This window comes from Mustela erminea, chromosome 4 (assembly GCF_009829155.1).
Source record: "Mustela erminea isolate mMusErm1 chromosome 4, mMusErm1.Pri, whole genome shotgun sequence".
Lineage (NCBI taxonomy): Eukaryota > Metazoa > Chordata > Mammalia > Carnivora > Mustelidae > Mustela > Mustela erminea.
In genome coordinates, this window is record NC_045617.1 from 99,332,443 (window position 1) to 99,341,050 (window position 8,608).

The following is an 8,608-nucleotide window of genomic DNA, read 5'->3' on the forward strand; positions in this document are numbered from 1 at the left end:
GAGATCCAGCCCTGTGTGAGTTCCCTGATCAACGAAGAGTCTGTTTGTCCTTCTTCTTCTGCCCCTCCCTGTTTGTACTCACTCTCTCTCTCAAATTAAAAAAAAAAAAAAAAAAAAGTCTGCCACAATGTGGCATTTTTAAAAGCAAATACAATCTGGTAATCATTTATTCGTCTCTTCTACAGAGTATGTCCAAAGCCAGCAGTTACCACCTGGTCACAGTCCATGTTAATATGTAGGTCACTCTGAATTTTGTGATTCTCTTATTATTTTAGGAACATAACCATCATGTTGTTAGATCTACTAAGCCATGCCCAGAAAGAAAATCAGAAAGTTCTAAGAGACTCTAATAACCCCAAGAGAACTAAGGGTGGTGATAAACGTGTCTATCTTGAGCCTGAACAGGTGGCCTTTTACGGGGCCTGTGTCAGAATGACCTAGTAGATGTTTTCAAAATCCACATGACTTACACCTCCGTCCAAGGGAAATCAGACAAGCTGGAGACAGAGGCTCCCTAGAGGATCTGGGTGCCCTTCCCTCCCAGCCCACACCTCTCAGGTCTTATACACCTTGTAAATCAAACCAGCTACAGCTGAGGCCAGGTAAGGAAACTGATGCTGGATGCCCATGGCCATCACACCAATCCAGCCTATTGGCAATTGAGCTTTTGGGCACGGATTTTTTTACACCAAAGATTCTAAAACTCTTCTGTGTCTGTGTTGCTGATTACACCAAAAAGAGAATGCTTAAGTGCAGAATTGTGAAAAAAGGACTTAAGAACAAACAAAAGTTTACCCTTTCAAGGACTGATCATAAATGTTATTTTGTTAGCTTTCTTTGTCTAAACCTGTGTTTAGTTATTGTCAAAAGTTCTGTATTCATTATACCGTCAACCTCTCAGAATGTAATGATGAATAAGAAACAACTTTGTTTCCTCTAGTTCTGTATCTAGAGCTGCAGATGGAAAGATGGCTATACCTAGTGTCCCAGGCTTACAGAGTAGCAGGGTGGCTGAGAGCTGTCTAGGGCCAGACTGCCTGGGTTTGAAACCTGGCTCTGCCGGCTACTGACTGTGGAGCCTTTACACGAGTCACTTCACCTTTCTGTGATTTAATTTCTGCATCTGTAAAATTGGGGTACTTATCTTGTGGGGTTTTGTGAGGCCAAAATATATAGGTGGAACACTTCAGAAAAGCACCTAGTATGTGCTGTTGAACAGTTATATTCAGCACCCACAGAAAAGGCCCATTCTTTTTATAAGCAGCAACTGCTTACTGCTCATCTGTAATTCCTTCTTCTGAAGAGCATTTACCCTATTGTATCTTGCAATCTTTTGTTATTATATTACAATGCTTCAATGGACATCCTATACAAGAGAGAGATCTTTTTACCATGATTATCAAATTCAGCCCCCAACTTAACCTTCATGTTTACTACTGATGGTTTGAATACCCTTCCAAAGTAGGCAAAGATATTACCACCTCCCAGTTCTACCCAGTCATAAGTGGCAGAGCTGGAACCCCATCTGGACATGTGGCTGCTAACTTGAAAGGCAGTAGCTTTAATGGACTTCCCACAACTTTGCTTACTTAAAAAAAGGCATACTAGATGCTCTTACAAATGTACCTCAGATCCACAGTAAATATTTAGAAGCTCTGTAAGAAGTAAAACTCAAATTTTCACAGAGGTACATAACAGCTCACAAATATGGCAGATGGAGGTAACAACTTCAGTAAATATTAATTTACTTCCTCTGCCAAAAACTGAAGCAGAAGTATCCTGAACACTACCCCCTGGAGACATACACCACACTGCCAAATTCCCAGAGAGGTAATGAATAATTATCGAATTTGGTATCATGAGAACTATTCTTTGGGGAAAGAGAAATTTGTAACAATTACTCTGTAGTAGCATTTGCTATTATACCAAGACAAGAGGAGAACAGGTACTCTGTGGTTCAGTATAACAGATACAATAAACACTTGAACGGCCAATTCTCCAGCATGACTTTAATTAGGTCTTTTTAGTATGGGCTTATAAAGATTGTTCTGACAGGGTGAAATTGTTGACAATGGGGACAGGAAAGGGCAAAGGTAGAACTTCTTAGAGATGGAAAACTGTAACCAGCATGTGCTAGCAGGAGGGCCCTAACGTAGTAGGATTATACTTAGAAACTGCAGCTGTTTCAAGAAAATGGTTACTCTCCTAACAAGAGAAAACATGACAGTATCAGCACAGAAACACTTTTTAAAAAGAAATGATAACGTAAATCTCTGTCAGGAAAGACATCAAACAAAAGTACAAATGTCTAATTTAAGAAAGGAGGTTACACATCACTGTACTTCAAACACAAATGGAATGGGGCTGGGGAGGAGGAAGGGTGGGAATTTAGTCTTTCTGAACACTAAGTACCAATACTTTATATACAGGGACCACACAAATATAAAAGGAAATACACAAGTCAAAAAAAAAAGTTCCCACTGAGAAAATATACTAGCAGGAGCCCATTGAGAACCAAACAGTTTGTTAATGATAACATTTATGGGTTCAAAGGGGGATTGGGGATATGTGTGGGTGAGTGGGGTGGGGGGGGGCTGTTGTATTACCAATACTCAAAATTAGGTCAGGTTACTTTCCTAAACAATTCACTTTGCTCGGCCAGAACATGTCCAGCAGTCTAGCTTAACCTCAAAGACAAAACTGTAACTTCCATCACTGATTTTGCAGTTGCCTTTCTAGAACCTAAATGATTTCAACTTCCATGCTCTATCCCTAGTCAAACAGAGACAAGGGATTTGCTCTTGGCAAAAGTAAAAATAAAAAAAATTTAGTTCTTGGAAGTCACCTTAATCTCTTAAAGAAAAAGAGACCAATACCCAGAGCTGGTTTTCTCTTGGTTGGTGGCAAGTTAGGATAGGAAGCCAGGTTCTATACAAAGGTGAGGCCCCCCTACTTAAACAACTATGCTTTCCCGTCTTCTCAAATTATTTCAGTTGTAATAAAGAACTATGCACTTTACTAATCCTGTCAAGAGGCATCACTGATTTTCGGATTACACTAGCTGAGGTAAATCAGCTGAGGGATGGAGCCCAGCAGCCTTGGTTCTTACTCATGGTTCTGCCAGAATCAGCTGCATGAGTTTACCAACACTGGCTTTTCCTACTCTCACCAATGATACTTCATTAAAAGTTGGGAAGCGTTCTAATTTCAGTAATATTAAAATGTGAAGTGCCGGCAGTGATTTTAAGAGGCCACGGGGTTGTAAGTCGCGTCTCTCCCAAGATATGCTGATACATGAGCAACACTGAAAATGGATGAAATGTGGAAACACCGAGCTGTTAAGGGTGACCAAAAAAAAGTGGCCAACAGAGATGTGTGTGTGTGTGAAGCAGCTTGTCCAGATATGTATCTGGGCCATCTGGATATTCCACTTGATTGCAAAACTTCCTTTTTCTTCCTCTGTAACGCCACGTTTCTTCGACCGGTCTTATGAGTGTTCTTCATCTTGTTGGCCCTCAAATCCACTGGTCTCCAGGTCTCATGTACTTATCCTAGAAATAATCTCATACAATTAAGTAGCTCTCCCCAGCCTGTGCTCACGGCTGCGGTTCCACGTGGGGTTTTCTCACTGCCCTTGGCCGCCTTACAGCTTCCCAACCCATCTCCAAGTCCTAGCCTCTGTCCAAGCCAATCCATCCTACACATTCTGATAAGTCATACTCCTGGAGCACCGCAGTCATAATGTACTCCTAGTTCGAAAGCTTCAGTGCTACTCTGTAACCTCAGGAGAGCAGCCAGGCTAAGGGCTCAAGATGACCTGGGCTGGAATGTTTAGTGACCCTGGCCAAGGGTCTAAACTTCACTAAGCCTCCAACTCCTCATCTGTAAAGCGGGGAAGGTTCACAGCACCAATTAAGAGCAACTGGAATAAATCCATATAATGCGTTCACTGTAGGGTTTGACACTAATAAGAGCTCAGTAATAAAGAGCCATTATTATCATCAACAACTTGCCTTTGTAACCTTTTCTTTCACTTCTGCAGTATCAGCTTCAGCCAACTGGGTTACTCGATTTTTGCCCAGCGATTCCACAGATGTTTGCTCTCCGAACTCCTTCTGTCCTGGAATGCCTGTCCTATCTCTTCAAATCAGTAAGACTCCTTTATGAAATTTAAGGCTACATTCAAATGCTGACTCAATTCTACCCACTTTAATCCGATCATCTCTTTAGGACTGACATCCTTGGAGTCCCTTCCAGTTCACAATGTGGCTGACTTCCCTGTGTCCACACTGGTCCTCACTGAAGGTACAGTGGCAGCTCAGCAGGTGAGGTGAGATTTAAATCCACTTCCTCAGTTCTGGGGTGGGTCCCCAGGTTACCAGATTTCCAGGCTTAAGTTAATTCCCTCAAAGCCAAGGACCCTCTTTGGAAGGTGATGGAAAATGATGTTCCTACATGAGAATATGTTAATGAATTCCAGATAGTTGCTGGCAGTCATCTTGCAAAATCAGCCTCTGGACATAACCATCATCTGAAAGGGCTGCAGAGACACTGATAGGAACTTTTGCCCCCAGAATTTTTCAGGTCAGGTGGTCATTTAAGCCCATTTGAGTCAGGTCTTCTGTTTCCTGTATGTACTGAAAGCATCCTAACCAATCTTATGGTGGTAAGCATTGATATGTCTAACATAAATAGCTCTGCCACATAAAGCTTTCCCAGAAATAGTTACACAAGTCCTCCAGAAATCTGTGTTTGCCCCCTTTTTAGTGCAAGGCATAGATTTTGTATGGGTATGAAAGAATTAACATGTAAATCAATTCAGGAAGACCTTTGGAGTTAGAACTGTGTCATTCAGCTTTGTATATAACCTCTCCCAACACACACAAACTACATATAACTGACAAGTCAATGAATTAAAAAGACATCTAGGGGAAAAAAAAGGAAGGGAAGAGATTTTAGGTAGATCTGAAAGATGACAAACTCAATCTTAGGTTGACTAGGTTAGATTTTTAAGTTACAGTGTAACAGAGTTACATAGATTAGACACAGCTGACTGAACAAATCCTAGCAGTACAAGAACAGAAAAAGTGGGTATGATACTGGAGACAAGGCTTTGTCAATTTGGACAAGTCGCTTGGCATCTCTAGGCCTTAGGTCTCAATTCTTTCAAAGAAGAAGTAAAGGACAGCGCTTTCCAAACAGGTAAGAACTACATAGGGCAAACAACTATTAATCAGAAGGGGCTCCCATCGATTCCTGAAACTGAATGTCCCTCAAAAAAGAAGACGTATTTATGGACAACTACTGGAAAGATCATCCCATCAGTAACAGAAGAGTTAGCAGCACAGAAGAGGAATTCAACATCAAAATGTCCTAGGGGAGAGGATGTGGCCAAGTAAAAAAAGAAATAAAACTATCACTCACACTCTCTACTATCTCCTTGGACATCAAAGTTGCCTGAAAGGAAGGTAAACAGTTTTGCCTTGATTATATAATTCATCTGGAAAATAAGACAGCCAAGGATTGAGACTCACCTCTAGCAGCAGGATGGCAATCAATATTATGCTGAGAGCATAATACTGAAAATATTGAATAATATTGAAAATATTGAAAAGATAAAAAAAAAAAAAAAAAAGATCCTTGCATACACGTTAAGGTCTCTAAGAGGTCAGGTGGAAAAAACGAGGCTCTGCTAGTTCCAGGCAATGAGATAACTTACCTCACTTCAAAAGTGACTTCATAAGGATACTGGATTTTGTATCTGTGAAAACCTAAAGTTTTAAGATTAAAACTGAGATTCTTGAGGTTTATTCTTGGCCACATCCTCTAAATCTCACTTTCCCAGGAAGAAAAATAAGGAAGCATTTATTAAACCACTATTTGGTGGACCCCAAGCCAGACTTCCATTAGTAGCTCCTGAAATCTATAAAAATTCTGCAACAGAAAACACCCATTTATACATAAGAAAATTGGGTCAAGGGGACGAGGATAGTGTTTGAAGTCATAGACACTTTTCTTGAAAAATCTGACAAATTTTAACATGCTTTCGGGCGCCTGGGTGGCTCAGTGGGTTAAGCCGCTGCCTTCAGCTCAGGTCATGATCTCAGGGTCTTGGGATCGAGTCCCGCATCGGGCTCTCTGCTCAGCAGGGAGCCTGCTTCCTCCTCTCTCTCTCTGCCTGCCTCTCTGCCTACTTATAATCTCTCTCTGTATAAATAAATAAAATCTTTAAAAAAAAATATGCTTTCTACTTTCACTTTTCAGCGAAGTTCCATATTCTGTAAAATTAGCCATCTGTAGCCATCAATGACATTTTCCTTTTTGTCTTCAGTTAGAAATGGGAAAGAAAATGCAAAAAGAGAAACAGTACAAGAAAAGCTCCCGGCAATGAGAATTTATAATCTGGGGTAAGAAGCTAAAAGGGACGTGAGCTACATTTCTCCTTCAAGCGCGGAGCTTTCCAGGAGAATCCCAGGCAGCATCTGAAGCTGACTACAAAAGGAATTCACTCGTGTCCTAACCGAAGATACAAAGTTACAGCGTACATCCACAGTCATAGAATGCAAAAACCCGCCATGTCGGTATCTGCAGATTCTGCACCAAATGCTGTTGACTGAGATGTTTAAGTAAAACAAGTGTAAACCAACAGGTTATCTACCAAGCAGTTAGAAGAACACGTTACTAAATCTCACAAGCAACATTAGCTCTTCCGCACAACTCTAAAAAGCACTTCCTGCCTCGGGTCCGTTATTGGAGAATTAAGGCTGCTCCGTCGCCACAATTCTACCCGCCCTCCGCCCCTCCAACTCCCACCGCTGGCACCTCTCGGTTCCCCAGCCCAGCTAATAAGTCAGGCACCGGCTTCTTCCATATGTGAGCCCCACGTACGGAAGAGTCGTATTCCTGGAGCACCAAAGTTGGCCTAATGCATTCTCCAAATCTGCAATCAAGAAACCGGGAGATGAGCTTAACTACAGTCGTGAGAAGGCGAAACCACCCTTAAAGTGCAAGAGAACGGAACGGTTGCAAGAGACAGTTCAAAAGAACAACTCTTGCTTCAGGCACGACTCCCACCCCCCCCCCCCCGCCCCACCACCACCCAGACGCGGGCGGGCGGGCAGACGCGGCACAGAGGAGCGAGTCTTGCAAGCGTGGAAACTGTAAAAGAGCACTTTCCCTTACAAGTCTCAAAAGCCACGACCTGGGGCTTCGCCAGCCCAGAGCCGCTGCTGCGCTGCGCTCCTCTTTCCCGGTCCTACGCTCCCGCGCCGGGACTCCCCAAAGGGCCGCCCAGATCGCCCTCGAGTCCCCGCCCCCCCCACCCTCCCCCTCCGCTTCCCTGCCGGCCTCATCCCTCCCCGAGTACCGCCGGCTGCAGCTCTCTGGTTTTAATAAAACCCGAGTGGCCCTGAGCTAGCGGGCTTCCCTCCGGGAGGCAGAGGCGGGGAGAGGAAGGGGAAAAAGGAAAGGCCGGCGGGGATGGGGGAGGTCCCTTCACTGCCGGCTCCGCGGGCTCCGCGCGGGGCGAGAGAGGGCGCGCCATGGCTCTCGGTGCCGAGCGGACCCGCGAGCCGACAGAGGTTCTCCGAACTCAGCGAGGTTCCGTTCTGCCCCAACGAGAGCACTCTCTCTCCCGGCGGGCGCTTCCCTGGTCCTCTCATCTGCGAGTTCATCCCGACAGGGCGGGCGGACTCGAGCTCTGAGAGCCCTCTTCCCGCCCGTGGTGTGGGCACAGCGTGGGTCCCCGCGGCGCCTGTCAGCGAGCAAACGTCCCCGCCGGCGGCTTCCCCTCGCCGAGCAGGTGAGCCTGCAGCACGGGGGAACTCCCGAGGCGCCCAGCCTCGCGCCGGCACCGCGCTCCCGCACCGCGCTCCGTGCCCCGGGAGCCGCCGCGCTTCTCCACCACGCGGACACGCGCCGGCGGCCGTAACTGCCCTGGGTCCGGTCCTAACCGCGGGGTCGCAGCCCTCGCGTCCCGGCCGCGCGCCCGCGCCGGTGTCATGGCCGAGCGGCGGCCCCAGGCGAAGTTTCCAGGGAGCTGACGGCTTACCTCGTAGTCCGAGGGGCAGACGCAGCTTTGCGAAGCGGCGCGGCGGCGGCAGGGGCGCCCGGGGCCAGCGGAGCCGAGGAGGCTGTGAGAGGGAGGCTCCGGTAGCGCGGAACCGCCGCGATGGGAAGAGGAAGGCGCCGGGTATCTACAATCAGAACGTGGGCTGACCGTGACGTCACAATGGCGCGGCCAGCCAATCGGCGCCCGAAGGCTGAATCAAGCGCTATGATGTCATGCGGCCCTGGAGCCAATAGCGAAACAATAGAACTTTCGTGATTGTAAATTCCAGAATCCGAGGCAGCGGGGAGCCGAGGCCCGGGTTGGTGCCTTCGGGTTCACGTGTGTCCGGGCAATTTTCCCCCGTCGCCTTCTAATAAGCCTGCGTGGAACGCAGAGCCTGCGCAATAGCGGCGGTGAAGTTCCTGATGCCCTGAACCCTGCGTCGCGGAAAGCCAGGCAGGGCAAGGTTGTATGGCCGCGTTTGGACGACGGGAAGCCCACTCGCCTTTATGATTCTGAAATGGATCCAGTTCCCCTTGGTTTTAGCTGAAAGGGTTA

General features: G+C 46.3%; 1 protein-coding gene across 4 annotated transcripts in view; it reads right to left on the minus strand.

Annotated features, from left to right (window-relative positions):
- ELOVL5 (ELOVL fatty acid elongase 5) overlaps positions 1 to 8,141 on the minus strand; it is a 72,323-nt gene extending 64,182 nt beyond the window's left edge. For 3 of the 4 annotated variants that reach the window (XR_004285067.1, XM_032340265.1, XM_032340267.1), the window contains exon 1: positions 8,051 to 8,128. The gene's annotated coding sequence lies outside the window, so the exon portion shown is untranslated. Of the gene's footprint in view, positions 1 to 8,050 lie in introns of all 4 variants that reach the window. The other variant, XM_032340266.1, reaches the window with a different exon arrangement.
- Between the last annotated feature and the right edge of the window lie 467 nt (positions 8,142 to 8,608).